Source organism: Oncorhynchus masou, chromosome 1 (genome assembly GCF_036934945.1).
Source record: "Oncorhynchus masou masou isolate Uvic2021 chromosome 1, UVic_Omas_1.1, whole genome shotgun sequence".
Classification (NCBI taxonomy): domain Eukaryota; kingdom Metazoa; phylum Chordata; class Actinopteri; order Salmoniformes; family Salmonidae; genus Oncorhynchus; species Oncorhynchus masou.
Window position 1 is genome coordinate 25,856,689 of NC_088212.1, and position 20,332 is coordinate 25,877,020.

At 43.8% G+C, this 20,332-nt stretch overlaps 1 protein-coding gene across 1 annotated transcript in view; it reads right to left on the reverse strand.

Moving 5' to 3' along the window:
* LOC135540392 (nuclear receptor corepressor 2-like) overlaps window positions 1-4,366 on the reverse strand; it is a 183,427-nt gene extending 179,061 nt beyond the window's left edge. The window contains 1 exon segment of the mRNA XM_064967013.1: window positions 4,185-4,366. The gene's annotated coding sequence lies outside the window, so the exon portion shown is untranslated.
* Between the last annotated feature and the right edge of the window lie 15,966 nt (window positions 4,367-20,332).

Below are 20,332 nucleotides of genomic sequence, written 5' to 3' on the forward strand. Positions count from 1 at the left end.
TGCACTTCAGGGTGGGATTTCCTTCAGGGAACAGTCACACTCAGTAAACCTCTATACCTTTAAGCTACAATAATAGAGGTTCTCCCACCTCAGTTTCTTGTCAGTCTTGAGCAGAGAAGCATTCAATGATGCATCAATAAGCACAAAATAAACAGGCTATTTAGGCTGCCACAGAGCATTATGGCTTTACTCAATTTATAGGAAGTGTTTGTAATATGCCTGACATACAATGATGCATAACACAGTCAACTCAGAGGAAACCATTTCAAGGCATATTGCAGCCAATAGTAGATGAAACCACAGCTCTTTAACAAACTGTTCTCTATGCCACTGCTCTCCAACCCTGTTCCTAGAGAGCTACCATCCTGTAGGTGTTTTGCGCCAAACCCAATCTAGCGCACCTGATTCTACTAATTTGCTTGTTGATAAGCTGAATCAGGTTAGTTACAACTGGGGTTGGAGTGAAAACCTACAAGAGGGTAGCTCTCCAGGAACAGGGTTGGAGTAAAAACCTACAAGAGGGTAGCTCTCCAGGAACAGGGTTGGAGTAAAAACCTACAAGAGGGTAGCTCTCCAGGAACAGGGTTGGAGTAAAAACCTACTAGAGGGTAGCTCTCCGGGAACAGGGTTGGAGTGAGAACCTACTAGAGGGTAGCTCTCCAGGAACAGGGTTGGAGTAAAAACCTACTAGAGGGTAGCTCTCCAGGAACAGGGTTGGAATAAAAACCTACTAGAGGGTAGCTCTCCGGGAACAGGGTTGGAGTGAGAACCTACTAGAGGGTAGCTCTCCAGGAACAGGGTTGGAGTGAAAACTTACAAGAGGGTAGCTCTCCAGGAACAGGGTTGGCAAGCCCTACTCTAGGCACTCTTGCAGTAATCAGAATTTGATATTCGATTGTAAGACGATTCCACAACAATATTATTTATCTAGACTGTTTATTTTCCTCAAAATGCCCATCAGAGTGGAATGACCTTGTTCAATAACCACTACCGGCATTTCATATTATTCAAATATACTCTGAATGGCATTTGGAGCTAATTTCCCTCAGGCTTTTATTGTAATTAAACACTTGGCCTGGGCTCTGGCATTTAATACCACAACAGAAAGTATGCACTTGACCTTATTAACTATGGTCTGAGCCTCAAAGGGCCAATAAAGAAATAAACATCTTAGCCCAATTTCATGCTCCCTCAAATTATGCTGACAGTGCAATTTCACGCTGTTTATATTAACCAATCAAGATGTGGTCAGATATGTAGAGCTAACTGTAAAAGAGGCTCATGTGTAGGCCTCTGATAGACCCCTTATAAATGAATGTCAGTAACCCTTTTAACGCTAAAATGAGTTTGCTCTGCATTATGATTATGGCTCACCTACAGAGAGATTTACAGTCAGTTCTTTTCTGACAATGGTAACTACTAGTAGTATGCCATAATAGAGATTTGGAGGTTGATTGAGGTGAGTAATGTTAGGGTTAAGAAACTGCCCTAGCTCTATCGTGACATGAGATCTGCCTTTGTTAATTTTTACATGAATTTCTCTGTGCAGCACAACTTTCACTTCTGTCCGAACTTTCCGACATGTCATAGAAAAGTAGGCAAGCAAGTAATTTGCAGGCAAACCAGAACATGTTCTATAGTTAGCTAGCCTTTCATCTGTGCTTATAGATTTTGTATAATATGTCAACAAAGCTGTTTGTTTCTTATAAAAGCACTCCAAATCGGCAAAATTGTGTAAATGTACCTTACAAGCCAGAATGATGAATAAAATTATACTTAAAATGTACTCTACCAAGTTGTCTGTGCGGTTTGTACTTCTGCTGCTCGACATTTGAGACAAAATATCCACAGGAAAGTAATGTTAAGCCAACTTTTTAGAGAGCAGGTAGGAATATTTAAGCAATAAGGCACAAGGAGGTGAGGATTTACAGATTGTACACCTATGTCACGGCTGGGGTCCGCCCCTATATATATAGGCCCCATGGCTGCAACAAATGTTCTCTTTCATTTACTCGGTGAACGTCCATATGGTTTGAGGTACAAACTTTCTGAAGTTCGCTTGGTAAGTGTAATATCTCACGTGGAAGTATACTCACGAGAGCAGCTGGCCACGTGGCCAGCCCCTCCTCGAGTGCTCCACTCACTGCATGCGGTTGATCTGTGATTTGTCGTGCTTGTGTTTCGTTAGCATTACACGACGACTCTGTGTGTATTGATTAATACAGTGGGGCAAAGAAGTATTTAGTCAGCCACCAATTGTACAAGTTCTCCCACTTAAAAATATGAGAGAGGCCTTTCATCATAGGTACACTTCAACTATGACAGACAAAATTAGGGGAAAAAAATCCAGAAAAATCACATTGTAGGATTATTAATGCATTTATTTGCAAATTATGGTGGAAAATAAGTATTTGGTCAATAACAAAAGTGTCTCAATACTTTGTTATATACCCTTTGATGGTAATGACAGAGGTCAAATGTTTTCTGTAAGTCTTCACAAGGTTTTCACACACTGTTGCTGGTATTTTGGCCCATTCCTCCATGCAGATCTCCTCTAGAGCAGTGATGTTTTGGGGCTGTTGTTGGGCAACACGGACTTTCAACTCCCTCCAAAGATTTTCTATGGGGTTGAGATCTGGAAACTGGCTAGGCCACTCCAGGACCTTGAAATGCTTCTTACGAAGCCACTCCTTCATTGCCCGGGCGGTGTGTTTGGGATCATTGTCATGCTGAAAGACCCAGCCACGTTTCATCTTCAATGCCCTTGCTGATGGTAGGCTTTGTTACTTTGGTCCCAGCTCTCTGCAGGTCATTCACTAGGTCCCCCCGTGTGGTTCTGGGATTTTTGCTCACCGTTCTTGTGATCATTTTGACCCCACGGGTGAGATCTTGCGTGGAGCCCCAGATCGAGGGAGATTATCAATGGTCTTGTATGTCTTCCATTTCCTAAAAATTGCTCCCACAGTTGATTTCTTCAAACCAAGCTGCTTACCGATTGCAGATTCAGTCTTCCCAGCCTGGTGCAGGTCTACAATTTTGTTTCTGGTGTCCTTTGAATGCTCTTTGGTCTTGTCCATACTGGAGTTTGGAGTGTGACTGTTTGAGGTTGTGGACGTGTCTTTTATACTGATAACAAGTTCAAACAGGTGCCATTAATACAGGTAACGAGTGGAGGACAGAGGAGCCTCTTAAATAAGAAGTTACAGGTCTGTGAGAGCCAGAAATCTTGCTTGTTTGTAGGTGACCAAATACTTATTTTCCACCTTCATTTGCAAATAAATTCATTAAAAATCCTACAATGTGATTTTCTGGATTTTTTTTTCATTTTGTGTACCTATGATGAAAATTACAGGCCTCTCATCTTTTTAAGTGGGAGAACTTGCACAATTGGTGGCTGACTAAATACTTTTTTGCCCCACTGTACATACCCCAGCTCTCTAAAAAGTCAGGTAAACAATAACTTCTCTTGCATAAGGACAAACCGCACATACAGTCGGTAAAGTACGTTTACATGTCATTCTATTCACATTTACACGATTGTCTCAGGCTGTAACGTTAGTTATACCAATTAATTGTACATTGCAGCCTGACTAATCAGACTAAGAGAATCCCCACGTCAACAACCAACGTGTATCAAGAGCGGAGTGTTGACAAGCTTATGACACAAATCAATGAATGTCTGGTATACTAGGCGTTGCTAGCTAGCTAACTGATTAAGTGTGGCCATTGCCCACTATATAGTTAGCCAATGGATAAAATATATTACCAAGACACGTGCATTTTAGGAGATGCCAGATTGGTGACTAACACTTACCAGTTAGCTTGCTAACTAACATGTCTAGGTAGCGAACGTTCATGGTTTCCTGTATTATGACAAGGTGTAGCATGTCATCAAGTTAGATCAAACAAGTTATCGAGAAAAGGCTCGCTATACAATCCAGTACATCGGATTATTTATGCCAATTAACTAGCCAGCTAACATTATTTGTATGACAACGTCAGCTAGCTAGTTAGCTGTTAGCTAGCACTGTTTAGCGCTGTGTTAGCTAACTGACTGGAATCTATCCTAACAAATGATACTGGTTTGGCTACGGACGGTAGCTAGCTGTAGCGTGTCAACCTTAGCACCAGTACGGGTGATAGCTAACGTTAGCTAACAAATACCGTGATGAGTGTTATCTTACCGTATTATTCCAATCTTTGTATGTTGTTTCTAATGTTGTACTAGTTTCCGTTTTGGTAGGGCTTTGTTTTTCCAGAAATAATCCACACGAAATAAGAGTTTTCGTTCTCATTTACTCCACTCCTTTCTAACATTACTTGCGGCAAATGTCGAGTCTACTCTCCCGGAGAATGGTGCCGAAACGCCTCTCTTGATTCAGCTCTTTCGATAGGTCGCATGTTCTCGCGCTCTCTTGCTCTTTCCTCTCACTCAAGCCCACTCATTCAATCAGCCAAGTAAGCATTTTCCATATTTAGTTTTTCTTGAGTGTACCTCTACATCTGTGCTGTTTGCTGCCCAGGCGGGGAACAAGCTGTGAATACTGTGAATAACATTGAACAATAGTTTTTGGGAGATCACAGCATCTCATGCTGTTAAGCAGATGATGTAGTGAAGGCCAGTGCCCTGTTAGTGATCGGAAACCGTTCTCCTCTGGACCTGCCCTGCCCCTGAACTACCACATCGTCTCCTTCTAAACATCTAACAGAAAATACACACATAAATTACAATTGAGAAACTTTAGATTTTAGAGAATCTCAGAGCAAGAGAGTGAGTTTGACTCTTAAACAAAATCCCAGAAAATATTATTCACTTCTTAAGCCTAGATTTGGCATAGCCTACATTAATAAATTGTCCTATTTCCATTCTCAGATTTGAATGATGTCATACAGTTTCAAAAAGGTAACATTATTCTCTCTGACTATACTTGTTTTTGTCACATTGGGAGAAATATGTTTTATCTTACCTGCATTTCAGCTTCAGCGTCCTGCTCCATGATGTCAGATGAGATTCATTTTTCTTTCTTGTGTTTTTCTTTCTGCGCTGTGGTTTGGGAGACCCTGTCTAAAAAACACCATATCCAACATCTCTCCATCCACCCATCACAGAGCAGGAAAGAGCTCTGTTTACTTCAGCTGGGCTTTCTGGACCCTGGCAGTATGGCTCACTAATCTATCTCCATCTTTGCAATGCCCAATTAGTCAGCTCAATGATAAAGTACAAAGTGTTTTCAGTTGCCAGTTTTTATGTCCACAGCTGTGCTTCATCAGGAGCAGCAATCCCCCGCCTGCAGTGTTAACCTTGTGTTTAGACAAAGTATTAAAGGCTTTCAATGGTTTTCAGTATCATACTTATTTTACCCTTTCGGATTAATGTAATATACACTACATATTGCATAATAAATAGCAAAGAGGTTCATTAAAAGGCACAATCAAATGAAACCTGTTAATTGTTATTGTTATACTTGTTTATTTACAACAGCGGCACAAATAGAGACTACAGTAATCATTTGCAACCTGCCTTGGAGGGAGCCAATATATTTTTGCTGTTTTATTTTCAGAAAAGTAAAGTAAAAACTAGTGTGAGTAGTGGTTACATTTCAAGATAAAAGCACCTTCTCTCAATATGACTCCACCAGCTCCACCGACTGGAAATATGAATTTCAAAGCTACTCCTTTAATAGATGCACCGAAGACAGTCATTAAGCAAATCAAATAAATGATAAACAACTGAAAATACCTGGGAAAAGCAAGGGAGGATGAATGAATGCGTTGAGCAGAGAAGCTCTCAGTAGAGAAACTGTTAATTGAGCCCTCCTTGGCAGAAGATCAGCTTTGATATCAAACCACCTCTTGTCAAACTGTCAACCGCTGTAATGGATGGCCATTTCATTGTGTTATACTTCTTCTATGTTCAATTTTATTGTGTTATAACGCAGTATTTCCTGCATCATAACAGTTGTGAATGAGACCTTGATGATTGATGCACTACTTTTTATTTTCACCCTCTACATATCCATCACCATGTTTAAATCTGCATTATCACTTATACTGATCAAAATATACTGATATACAGTAAATAACATGTGAGAATGTTGTCAATTGTATTATAATGGTTTCCATGGGCTGGGAAGTCAGGTTTTTTTAAATAGTATAAAACTAGCAGTTAGCTATTTGTACTCATCTTGTCAAGGCCAAGCCAATGTACTACAATACAAATTCAAATTTGAAGCAATATCAAATATATTCTCATATCGTTATGAAGTCCCTTAAAAACTAATGTGGCTCAGCTTGAATGTGATGCTTAAATGGAGGTGATGGATTCTTTGTGGCATCTACTTCTATATATAGCATCAATATAATTACATGCCAGATTCTTGCTTGGACTGTGATGTACATTTCAGGCCCAGACATAATTCATTCTGCCAGTCCTGGCATTTATTATAGTCACAACGGAGCTCAGGTCAAGCATTCTGAGAGAATTATCTTTCCCCTCAGACTGAGACAAATAAAATTGTATTTGTCACAGGCACCAAAAACATCAGGGTTAGACTTTTCAGTGAAATGCTTGCTTATGAGCCCTTTCCAACAATGCAGAGTAAAAAATCATAATAAAAGAAAAATAGTAACACAAGAGGAATAAAATACACAAGAATGGAGCTATATACAGGAAGTACCCGTTCACTGTGCAGTGGTATGAGGTATTTGAAGTAGATATGTACATAAAGTCAGGATAAAGTGGCTAGGCATCAGGATAGATAATAATAAGGGTATAAGACCTCCTCCCTGTAGGCTGTCTCATCATTGTCGGTGATCAGGCCTACCACTGTTGTGTCGTCAGCAAACTTAACGATGATGTTGGAGTCGTGCTTGGCCACTCAGTCGTGGGTGAACAGGGAAGAGAGTACAGGAGGGGACTAAGCATGCACCCCTGAGGGGCCCCCGGGGGGGGATCTCTTTGTTAACAACAACTGGTGCGCAATCTATAATATTAGGGAAGTCTCAAGGTTCTGCTCGACTGAGTTAGAATACCTCATGATGTAGACCACACTATTTACCAAGAGTTTTCATCTATATTTTTCGTAGCTGTCTATTTACTACCACAAGCCGATGCTGGCACTAAGACCACACTCAACAAGCTGTATAGGGACATAAGCGAATAAAATAAAAAAATACTCACCTAGAGGCGGTGCTCCTAGTGGCCGTTGACTTTAATACAGGATAACTGAAATTTGTTTTACCTACAGTAATTTCTACCAGCATATCAGCTGTGCAACTTGAGGCAAAAAACCCTCTAGATCACCTTTACTCTACACACAGAGACACACAAACAAAGCTCTCCCTCACCCTTCCATTTGGAAAATTTGACCATAACTCTATCCTCCTGACACCATTGTGCACTCTAAATTCATCACTAAATGAAATACCCTGGGATTAAACACCTCCCTCTGCAACTGGATCCTGGACTTCCTGAAAAGCCGCTCCCAGGTGGTAATGGTAGGGAACAACACATCTGCTATGCTGATCCACAACACGGGGGCCCCTCTGGGGTGCATGCTTAGTCTCCTCCTGTACTACATGTTCACCCACGACTGTGTGGCCAAGCACGACTCCAACACCATCAATAAGTTTGCAGACAACACGACGGTGGTAGGCTTGATCACAGACGACAATAAGACAGCCTACAGGCAGGAGGTCAGAGACCTGTCAGGGCAACAACCTCTCCCTCAACGTCAGCAAGACAAGGGAGCTTATCATGGACCACAGGAAACTAAGGGTTGAGCATGCCTCCATCCACATCGACTGTTGTGGAACAGGTTGAGAGCTTTCCCCTCCTAAAACTGAAAAGATTTAGCTTGGCCCTCAGATCCTCAAACATTTCAACAGCTACACCCTTGAGAAGATCTTCACTAGCTGCCTCACCACTTCATATGGCAACTGTTTGGCAACCGACCACAAGGAGCTACAGAGGTTTTAGGTTTTATTTATTTGCACCAAAGAAAACAAGTGAAAAACAGAACACATAAAAAAACTGGTAAAAACAGTGTGCAGGTGAGGCTGGAAGCCCAAAAGGGCTTATATGAAAACCACACCATAAAAATAGGTACAAAAAAGTTTGTTCAATCAGTTAAATTAACTATAATTGTACATGGTATACTCAGTGTACAAGAGGGTAGCGTGTATGGCCCAGTACATCACTAGGGCTGAGCTCCGTGCCATCCAGGACCTCTATACCAGGCGGTGTCAGAGGAAGGCCCCAAGAATTGTCAAAGACTATAGTAGGCTTGGGCGGGATACAGTATACATCCTTATTCTAACATTGAGGATTTTTATTTATTTAATCAATCTACACACAATACCGCATAATAACAAAAACAGTTTTTTCCCACATTTTTGCACATTTATAAAACATTTAAAACAGAAATACCTTTTTTACATAAGTATACACACCCTTTGCTATGAGACTCCAAATTGAGCTCAGGTGCATCCTATCTACATTGATCATCCTTGAGATGTTTCTACAACTTGATTGGAGTACACCTGTGGTAAATTCAATTGACTGGACATGATTTGGAAAGGCACACACCTGTCTATATAAGGTCCCACAGTTGACAGTGCATGGCTGAGCAAAAACCAAGCCATGGGTCTAAGGAATTGTCTGTAGAGTTCCGAGACAGGATTGTGTCAAGGCACATATCTGGGGAAGGGTACCAAAAAATGTCTGCAGCATTGAAGGTCCCCAAGAACACAGTGGCCTAAATGGAAGAACTTTGGAACCACCAAGATTCTTCCTAGAGCCCAGCCAAACTAAGCACTTGGGGGAGAAGGGCCTTGTTCAGGGAGGTGAACAAGAACCCGATGGTCACTCTGACAGAGCTCCAGAGTTCCTCTGTGGAGATGGAAGAACCTTCCAGAAGGACAACCAACTCTGCAGTACTTCACCAATCAGGCCTTTATGTTAGAGCGGCCAGACGGAAGTCACTCCTCAGTAAAAGGCGCATGACAACCCATTTTGAGTTTGCCAAAATGCACCTAAAGGACTCTCAGACCATGGGAAACAAGATTTTCTGGTCTGATGAAACCATGATTTTTCTCTTTGGCCTGAATGCCAAGCGTCACGTCTGAATGAAACCTGGCACCATCCCTACTGTGAAGCATGGTGATGGCATCATCATGTTGTGGGGATGTTTTTCAGCAGCAGGAACTGGGAGACTAGTCAGGATTGAGGGAAAGATTAACGGAGCAAAGTACAGAGAGATCCTTAATGAAAATCTGCTCCAGAGCACTCGGGACCTCAGACTTGGACGAAGGTTCACCTTCCAACAGGACAATGACCCTAAGCACACAGCCAAGACAACGCAGGAGTGGCTTCGGGACAAGTCTCTGAATGTCCATGAGTGGCCCATTCAGAGCACGGACTTGAACCAGATCGAACATCTTTGGAGAGACCTGAAAATAGCTGTGCAGTGACGCTTCCCATCCAACCTGACAGAACTTGAGAGGATCTGCAGAGAAGAATGGGAGAAACTCCCCAAATACAGCTGTGCCAAGTTTGTACCGTCATACCCAAGAAGACTCAAGGCTGTAATCTCTGCCAAATGTGCTTCACCAAAGTACTAATGTGTAAAGGGTCTGAATACTTACGTAAATGTGACATTTCAGGGGTTTTTTTGTTGCAAAAAATGTCTAACATGGGGTATTGTGTGTAGATTGATGGGGGACGATGACTATTTAATACATTTTAGAATATGGCTGTAACGTAACAATGTGGAAAAAGTCAAGGGGTCTGAATACTTTCCGAATGCACTGTATATACCTCAATTACCTCGTATCCCTGCACACCGACTCGGTACTGGTACCCCATGTAAATAGCCAAGTTCTCGTTACTCATTGTTTATTTATTCATTGTGGTATTATTTTTCTATTTATTCCTTGTGTTATTATTTGTATAGTTTTTATAGTTTTTCTGCAATTTCTTTATTTTTTTCTCTCTGCATTGTTGAAAAAGTTCCGTAAGTAAGCATTTCACTGTTAGTTTACACCTGTTTGCAAAGCATGTGACAAATAACATTTGATTTGATATGTAGTCTATGAACTGCATTCTCACATAGTTATTTCCCCTCTTGTCCAGTTGGAAGAGGGCAGCTTGAAGTGCAATTGAGATTTCGCCATCTTTCGATCTGTTGGGGTGGTATGCAAAATAGAGTGGATCCAAGGTTTCTGGGAGGATGGTGTTGATGTGTGTCCTAATCTGCCTTTCAAAGCACTTCATAATTACAGACGTGACCGCTACTGAGCGATAGTAATTTAGGCAGGTTATCTTTGAGTTATTGGGAACAGGAACAATGGTGCTCAGCTTGAAACATATTGGGATTACAGACTGGGATAAGGGGAGTTTGAAAATGTCAGTGAAGTCTGCGCATGCTTTGAGAACGCACCCTGGTATTCCGTCAGGCCTGGCAGCCCAGCGAGTGTTAACCTGTTTAAAAGATTAAAAGATTTACTCTAATCGGCCAACTTGAGCGAGATCACACAGTCATCCAGAACAACAGGGGCTTTCACGCAAGACTAAGTGTTGTATTCCTCAAAGCGAGCATAAAAGGCATTTCGCTCGTTTGGGAGTTCTGTAATCCGTTATCGTGCCACATACAACGGGCACCAGAGATGGTTTAATAGAATTCCACCTTCCTCTTATATTGTCCTTTTGGATTTTTGATGTCTCGTCTGAGGTTGTAGCAGGCTTTCTTGTGTGTGCGTGTGCATCCATGTCCTTGTCCCGTTCATTGTAAACAATGGCTCTAGCCTTTAGCCCAGCACGGATATTGCCTATAATCCATGTTGTTGTTTTGTTTTGGGGTGGGGGGGGTTGAATACGCTCGTATAGTCACTGTGGGGACGACGATGTCATCTATGCACTTACTGATGAAGCCCATGACTGATGTGATAAACTTCTCAATGCTATCAGATGAATCCCGGAACACATCCCAGTCAGTACTAACAAAACATTGTTGTAGCCTCGCTTCTGCTTCAGCGGACCATTTCTGTATTGAGTGCATCACTGGTACTTCCTGTTTGAGCTTTTGTTTGTAAAAGGAAGCAGGAGAATAAAGTCATGGTCAGATTTGCCGAAGGGAGGACGAGGGATGTATGTATGTATGTATGGATTTCTGTGGGTAGAATAAAAGTGGTCTAGAGTTTCAGCGCCTCCAGATGCAAAGGAGATGTGTTGGTAAAAGTGAGGTATAACGGTTTTAAGTCTCCCTGTGTTAAAGCCTCGGCCCACCAGAAACACTGCCTCTGTGTGAGCGGTTTCTTGTTTGTATGTGGCCCTTTACAGTTTGTTGGGCCAAAGTGGTTTTGGCTTGTGGAGGAATGTAGACAGCCGTGATAATTACGGATGAGAACTTTCTTGGTAGACAAAAGGGTCTGCAGCTTACCATGAGGTATTCTAAATCAGGTGAACAAAAGCTTGAGATTTCCTTCACACTGGAAATAGTGCATAAGTTGTTTATGAAGAGGCACACACCTCTCCTTTGGACTTGCAGGAGGCCGCCTTTGTCCGATCGTGCTGCTGCATGGAGAAACGACTGAGTTCTACACACAGAGTCATGCAGCCACGTCTCTGCAAGTAATATAATATTGCAGCTTTTCAAGTCTTTCTGATAGGAGACTCTCGAACAAAGCTCATCTATCTTATTCTCCAGTGACTGGACATTTGCTAATAGAATGGAGGGGAGTGCCAGTCAATTTTCTCTTTGTCTCAGTTTCACCAGGTGACCGGCTCGTCTATGCCTGATGCATTTTGGTAGCCCATGAAACAAAGGAATGGGGCCCGGTATGAGCAAGGGAACATCTGAGTTGCAGTTGAAGTCTGATGTCCAGAAGTGCTTGGAAATCATATAATAGTATGAAATTCCTGTACAAAAAAAGTTAAGATGAACAAAAAAATAGCAATCTATAGCAATATCAATGCTGTACGTTATAGGGAAGACATGCTCCTCCCTCATCTGGTACCCTTCCTGCAGGCTGATCTTAACATGACCCTCCAGCATGACAATGCCACCAGCCATACTGCTCGTTCTGTGCATGATTTCCTGTAAGACAGAAATGTCAGTGTTTTGCCATGGCCAGCAAAGAGCCCGGATCTCAATCTCATTGAGCACGTCTGGGTCCTGTTGGATCGGAGGGAAAGCTTGGAAAGCCATAAATGTTGCATGCTGCTGAAATTAACTCACAGTGCAATGAAGTGTATTTTTTGATTGATAGAATAAATACAAACATTCACAGATATGACATAATATCTATTTGACACTATGAATTAGTTTCTCATGTATTTTGTACAGGGCTCAATACATCTGAAATCTCTTTATCAGTGTGTCTGTAGTGGATGGTGTGACAGACATATTCACATTTGTTACAGGTCCAACTGAACCCCTGTAATGAAATTGGCAGCGTTGCTGAAGCTCTAATCAGTGAACCATCTGTTAGCTTGCATGTATCCCTCCAGAGCAAAACAGAGTGGAGCTTTTCTGGAGAGTTTCCAATATCACAGTTGTGATATTAATGTCCTACATGAATTGTTTAAATATCCAATCCCTCTTCCAAATGAAAAAGAAAACATGTTCACAAACTCTAATTCACTGTCTTTGATGTCATTGAATGTGCTTTGAGTTCAAGAGAGGACCTACAGTACAACATACAGTATATCTTATGGTTTTCAAATGGATTGGAGGTATTGGCAGTAACACTTGGAAAGAGAATGCAAACAATAAAACAACATAAAGTCACATGAGTGGAAGTTTGTGTGTGTGAGTGACATCTGGAGCAGACATGTCTCCTGGCTACAGAAACACAATGTCTGCATGACTTCCGTAATGGTCCAGGTGATCTCTAAAAGTTCTCTGGCCTCAGAACAAATAAATTCATAGAAATAGTGAAATATCATAGTTGAACTAGTGCTGAATTTATTTTATACTTCTCTATGTTTTGATTATGAATAAGTCATCTCAAACGAATATCTATGAAAGAGCAATACAATGACATGAGGAAAGAAGTCTTACTCTCACATTCAGTCAAAATGAAATGTCTGGCATCAAAGGAAGCATGCACACACAGCACACACACAGCACACACAGCACACACACAGCACACACACAGCACACACACAGCACACACACAGCACACACACAGCACACACACAGCACACACACAGCACACACACAGCACACACAGCACACACACAGCACACACACAGCACACACACAGCTTTGTTTTTGTAACATTTCAGGACACACACACATCCGTATTGGGGCGTCCCGGAAGGAGGAGGAATATATCCTATTCAGCAGCTTCTGTCTGTGTCTGCTGACATCAAGGTCACAACTAACACAGCCCTGCTCGAGAGGGAGGCAAAGTACTCCACCATACAAGACTCATCCAAGCGCCTGTCGGCTTCCTGTAGAAATGTTGATGCAGGAATACAGGGTACTCTGAGAGTAGAGCCACTGAGCCAGAATACAGAGTACAGTAGCAGCAGCCTTGGAAGAATCCACTGCCTGAACATTCACTATTTTCTATCATGGTTTAATCTTCTCACCCCTATCTTTCTATCACAGACAAAACAATAATGTATTGATTTCGTAATTGTCTCTGAATTGACGTATTTGTAGAGATTTCCACAGATAAATCATACTGATAAGCATTCATACATAAAGTGGCGTATCATTACAATAGATACAGCAGTTATTAAAGAATGTCATATGACAATTATGATCACAATTTTTTTTTTTAATTTTACCTTTATTTAACCAGGCAAGTCAGTTAAGAACAAATTCTTATTTTCAATGACGGCCTTGATTTCCGGTTCCGGGTTGGAGCGAGCGGTCGCATCTACACTTCAGTCCGCAGGTAGTATAACTTTTCATTACATTTTCATTACATTTCATTATAGTACAACGGTTTGATTTGTCTAATCTTAGCAATTTCTTCTTAGCTAGCTACATAGCCGTCTTTGTATCAAAGATAATTGCGTAATTATCGTATTTCGTCGTCCTAACGTAGTCTACACTGCTATCTGCCCAGCAGCTAGCTAAGCAGCTAGCTAACGTCCACCGTCCACCAGCACTGTAGAAACTATTACACTCAACTGAACGACTCGATTAGTGTAGTGTTAGCTAGCTACATAGTTGTCTTTGCTGTCTTCGTATCCAAGATAATTGTGTAGTTTAGAGTGTGTAGACTTAGAGTGATTATCTTAATTTACCGAGGTTAGCTAGCCAGCTATTTGTCGTCCTTAACGTAGGAGATACTGCTAGCTAGCTAGCCAACAGCTAGCCAACCTCTACCGAATAGAACTTCAACTACCCGGTCAACATTCCGCTTCGCTCCACAGGTAGTATCACATTTTCATTTCACTTCATTACAGTACAACGGTTTGATTTGTTTGATCGTAGCTAGCTAGCTACATAGCCGTCTTTGTATCTAAGACAATTGTGTAGTCTAGAGCGATTTTCTAGGTTAGCTAGCCAGCTATTGTCGTTCTTTTAACGTAACGTAACGCAATCAACACTGCTAGCTAGCCAGCTAGCCCCGAATAGCAGCACTGTAGAAACTATTACACTCGACGGAACGACTTGATTAGTGTAGTGTCAACAACGCAGCCACTGCCAGCTAGCCTACAAAGTCAACAACGCAGCCACTGCCAGCTAGCCTACTCCAGCAGTACTGTATCATTTCAATCATTTTAGTCAATAAGATTCTTGCTACGTAAGCTTAACTTTCTGAACATTCGAGACGTGTAGTCCACTTGTCATTCCAATCTCCTTTGCATTAGCGTAGCCTCTTCTGTAGCCTGTCAACTATGTGTCTATCTATCCCTGTTCTCTCCTCTCTGCACAGACCATACAAACGCTCCACACCGCGTGGCCGCGGCCACCCTAATCTGGTGGTCCCAGCGCGCACGACCCACGTGGAGTTCCAGGTCTCCGGTAGCCTCTGGAACTGCCGATCTGCGGCCAACAAGGCAGAGTTCATCTCAGCCTATGCCTCCCTCCAGTCCCTCGACTTGTTGGCACTGACGGAAACATGGATCACCACAGATAACACTGCTACTCCTACTGCTCTCTCTTCGTCCGCCCACGTGTTCTCGCACACCCCGAGAGCTTCTGGTCAGCGGGGTGGTGGCACCGGGATCCTCATCTCTCCCAAGTGGTCATTCTCTCTTTCTCCCCTTACCCATCTGTCTATCGCCTCCTTTGAATTCCATGCTGTCACAGTTACCAGCCCTTTCAAGCTTAACATCCTTATCATTTATCGCCCTCCAGGTTCCCTCGGAGAGTTCATCAATGAGCTTGATGCCTTGATAAGCTCCTTTCCTGAGGACGGCTCACCTCTCACAGTCCTGGGCGACTTTAACCTCCCCACGTCTACCTTTGACTCATTCCTCTCTGCCTCCTTCTTTCCACTCCTCTCCTCTTTTGACCTCACCCTCTCACCTTCCCCCTACTCACAAGGCAGGCAATACGCTCGACCTCATCTTTACTAGATGCTGTTCTTCCACTAACCTCATTGCAACTCCCTCCAAGTCTCCGACCACTACCTTGTATCCTTTTCTCTCTCGCTCTCATCCAACACTTCCCACACTGCCCCTACTCGGATGGTATCGCGCCGTCCCAACCTTCGCTCTCTCTCCCCCGCTACTCTCTCCTCTTCCATCCTATCATCTCTTCCCTCTGCTCATACCTTCTCCAACCTATCTCCTGATTCTGCCTCCTCAACCCTCCTCTCTTCCCTTTCTGCATCCTTTGACTCTCTATGTCCCCCATCCTCCAGGCCGGCTCGGTCCTCCCCTCCCGCTCCGTGGCTCGACGACTCATTGCTAGCTCACAGAACAGAGCTCCGGGCAGCTGAGCGGAAATGGGGGAAAACTCGCCTCCCTGCGGACCTGGCATCCTTTCACTCCCTCCTCTCTACATTTTCCTCCTCTGTCTCTGCTGCTAAAGCCACTTTCTACCACTCTAAATTCCAAGCATCTGCCTCTAACCCTAGGAAGTTCTTTGCCACCTTCTCCTCCCTCCTGAATCCTCCTCCCCCTCCCCCCCTCCTCCCTCTCTGCAGATGACTTCGTCAACCATTTTGAAAAGAAGGTCGACGACATCCGATCCTCGTTTGCTAAGTCAAACGACACCGCTGGTTCTGCTCTCACTGCCCTACCCTGTGCTCTGACCTCTTTCTCCCCTCTCTCTCCAGATGAAATCTCGCTTCTTGTGACGGCCGGCCGCCCAACAACCTGCCCGCTTGACCCTATCCCCTCCTCTCTTCTCCAGACCATTTCCGGAGACCTTCTCCCTTACCTCACCTCGCTCATCAACTCATCCCTGACCGCTGGCTATGTCCCTTCCGTCTTCAAGAGAGCGAGAGTTGCACCCCTTCTGAAAAAACCTACACTCGATCCCTCCGATGTCAACAACTACAGACCAGTATCCCTTCTTTCTTTTCTCTCCAAAACTCTTGAACGTGCCGTCCTTGGCCAGCTCTCCCGCTATCTCTCTCAGAATGACCTTCTTGATCCAAATCAGTCAGGTTTCAAGACTAGTCATTCAACTGAGACTGCTCTTCTCTGTATCACGGAGGCGCTCCGCACTGCTAAAGCTAACTCTCTCTCCTCTGCTCTCATCCTTCTAGACCTATCGGCTGCCTTCGATACTGTGAACCATCAGATCCTCCTCTCCACCCTCTCCGAGTTGGGCATCTCCGGCGCGGCCCACGCTTGGATTGCGTCCTACCTGACAGGTCGCTCCTACCAGGTGGCGTGGCGAGAATCTGTCTCCTCGCCACGCGCTCTCACCACTGGTGTCCCCCAGGGCTCTGTTCTAGGCCCTCTCCTATTCTCGCTATACACCAAGTCACTTGGCTCTGTCATAACCTCACATGGTCTCTCCTATCATTGCTATGCAGACGACACACAATTAATCTTCTCCTTTCCCCCTTCTGATGACCAGGTGGCGAATCGCATCTCTGCATGTCTGGCAGACATATCAGTGTGGATGACGGATCACCACCTCAAGCTGAACCTCGGCAAGACGGAGCTGCTCTTCCTCCCGGGGAAGGACTGCCCGTTCCATGATCTCGCCATCACGGTTGACAACACCATTGTGTCCTCCTCCCAGAGCGCTAAGAACCTTGGCGTGATCCTGGACAATACCCTGTCGTTCTCAACTAACATCATGGCGGTGGCCCGTTCCTGTAGGTTCATGCTCTACAACATCCGCAGAGTACGACCCTGCCTCACACAGGAAGCGGCGCAGGTCCTAATCCAGGCACTTGTCATCTCCCGTCTGGATTACTGCAACTCGCTGTTGGCTGGGCTCCCTGCCTGTGCCATTAAACCCCTACAACTCATCCAGAACGCTGCAGCCCGTCTGGTGTTCAACCTTCCCAAGTTCTCTCACATCACCCCGCTCCTCCGCTCTCTCCACTGGCTTCCAGTTGAAGCTCGCATCCGCTACAAGACCATGGTGCTTGCCTACGGAGCTGTGAGTGGAACGGCACCGCAGTACTTCCAGGCTCTGATCAGGCCCTACACCCAAACAAGGGCACTGCGTTCATCCACCTCTGGCCTGCTCGCCTCCCTACCACTGAGGAAGTACAGTTCCCGCTCAGCCCAGTCAAAACTGTTCGCTGCTCTGGCCCCCCAATGGTGGAACAAACTCCCTCACAACGCCAGGACAGCGGAGTCAATCACCACCTTCCAGAGACACCTGAAACCCCACCTCTTCAAGGAATACCTAGGATAGGATAAGTAACCCCTCTCACCCCCCCCCCCTTAAATGATTTAGATGCACTATTGTAAAGTGGCTGTTCCACTGGATGTCAGAAGGTGAATTCACCAATTTGTAAGTCGCTCTGGATAAGAGCGTCTGCTAAATGACTTAAATGTAAATGTGGAACAGTGGGTTAACTGCCTGACAGATTTGTACCTTGTCAGCTCGGGGGTTTGAACTCACAACCTTCCGGTTACTAGTCCAACGCTCTAACCACTAGGCTACCCTGATGCCATAACCCTCCTATAACTGAACTGGATACAGGAACAAAATACACTACTGCATACACTAAGTCAAAGCTTGTAATAGGGGGTGTCAAGTGTTAGTTCACGAACGGCAAACACACACACACACACACACACACACACACACACACACACACACACACACACACACACACACACACACACACACACACACACACTTACACACATAACTCTGAGTAAAGTATAAGCATGTGTACAGATAATATCTGTAATACCAGCATGATTACATTAATTCAATACATTTTAATATCCCCCCCAAAAATATCACACTTCCCTTTGATGATCTGCATGATTTACTGACAGGCAGGATCATTATCTAACATCGTTTTTTTTAAAGCTTTGTTTGGGTGTCCTAAGTAGAGCTTGTAACAATGTCATGTGTACTTTATGTCAGAGTACACAACAGAAGATGATTTATAAGCTCTCTGGAACATACCAATATACCTGTGTGAGTGTTTTAGCTGCACGTCAGTCATTCTCTCTCTCTTTCCCTCTCCCTCTAACTCCATCCCTTTAACTCTGTCTCTCTGTAATATACCCATTCATACATGTGCAGACTATACATGATATACCCAAAGGACTCCCACATTCCCAGTTAATACATATGACATCAAATATCTCTGCTCTCGTCTCTAGTTAAATGTTGCCATAAAAATGGGAAGCGTCATGCTGAGGCAGAGCCGGGTAATGTATCATGTACATTTGGGGGGGGGGGGGCTGTCATTATGGCGGTGTGAGGGAACAGGCCCAACAGTAAAGGGCAGGGGTGTCATCCCTGGGATCATTGACTGTATTTATGGGTCTATATGCCCCGGGGGACTGGAAGACAGAGCCCATTCCCCTCCTCTCCTTTTTCTTCCCCTGTCAGTGGTGTCTGGCTGTGGCATGTGTAACCATGATCACAGCCCTGCCTGTCTGGATGTGGCATTATTGAATAAATAAATCATCCACCCCCTACTCCTTCTTGTCCTCCTCCTCCCCTTCTCTTGCTCTTCACTTCCCCCTCCATCAACAATTTGGGGTGGCTCAGATAAAGCAGCCTGATTTAAGATTGCACCTGAGAAGAAGGCAGACGTTTTACATGCCCCCAACCGATTGTGTTTTTTGTTCATTTATTTGCGTTGATTGTAACTTATTTTTTAAACTTATTTTGTAGATAATGTTGCCGCTACCGTCTCTTATGACCAAAAATAACTTCTGGACATCAGGACTGCGATTACTCACCACAGACTGTCAGAATCCTTTTTGTCCCTTTAACGAGTCTGACGAGGCTGACATGAACGATATACTGATTTCTCAGGAACAGGCCCAGATCCCTGTGACAGAGAAAAAGGGGCCAGAGGGCGGGCTGCCTTCTGAGAATTCGTAAGGGATCGAATAAACCCCCATTTCCTTCCACTCTGCTAGCAAACATGCAATCTTTGGACAATAAAAAATATGACCTACGCGGAAGTTTAAACTACCAACGGGACATTCAAAACTGTAATATCTTATGCTTCACGGAGACGTGGCTGAATGACGACACTATCAACATACAGCTGGCTGGTTATACGCTGCACCTGCAGGATAGAACAGCGACGTCTGGAAAGACAAGGGGCGGTGGAATATGTATTTTTATAAATAACAGCTGTTGCACGATATCTAAGGACGTCTCGAGCTATTGCTTGCCTTAGGTAGAGTATCTCATGATAAACTGTAGACCACACTATCTACTTAGAGAGTTTCATCTGTATTTTTCATATCTGTTTACAAACCACCACAATTAAAGGCTGGCACTAAGACAGCATTGAATGAGCTTTATTCCACAATAAGCAAACAAGTAGTAGCCAGGGACTTTAATGCAGGGAATCTTAAATCCGTTTACCAAATTTCTATCAGCATGTTAAATGTGCAACCAGAGGGATAAAACTCTGGACCACCTTTACTCCACACACAGAGACTCATTCAAAGCTCTTCCTCGCCCTCCATTTGTTAAATCTGACCATAATTATATCCTCCTGATTCCTGCTCACAAGCAAAAATTAAAGCAGCAAGCACCAGTGGCTCGATCAATAAAAAAGTGTTCAGAGGAAGCAGATAATAATCTACAGGACTGTTTTGCTAGCACAGACTGGAATATGTTCTGTGAAACCTCCGATGGCATTGAGGAGTACACCACATCAGTCAATGGCTTCATCAATAAGTGCATTGATGACGTCATCCCCACAGTGAACGCACGTACTGTACATAACCCAACCAGAAGCT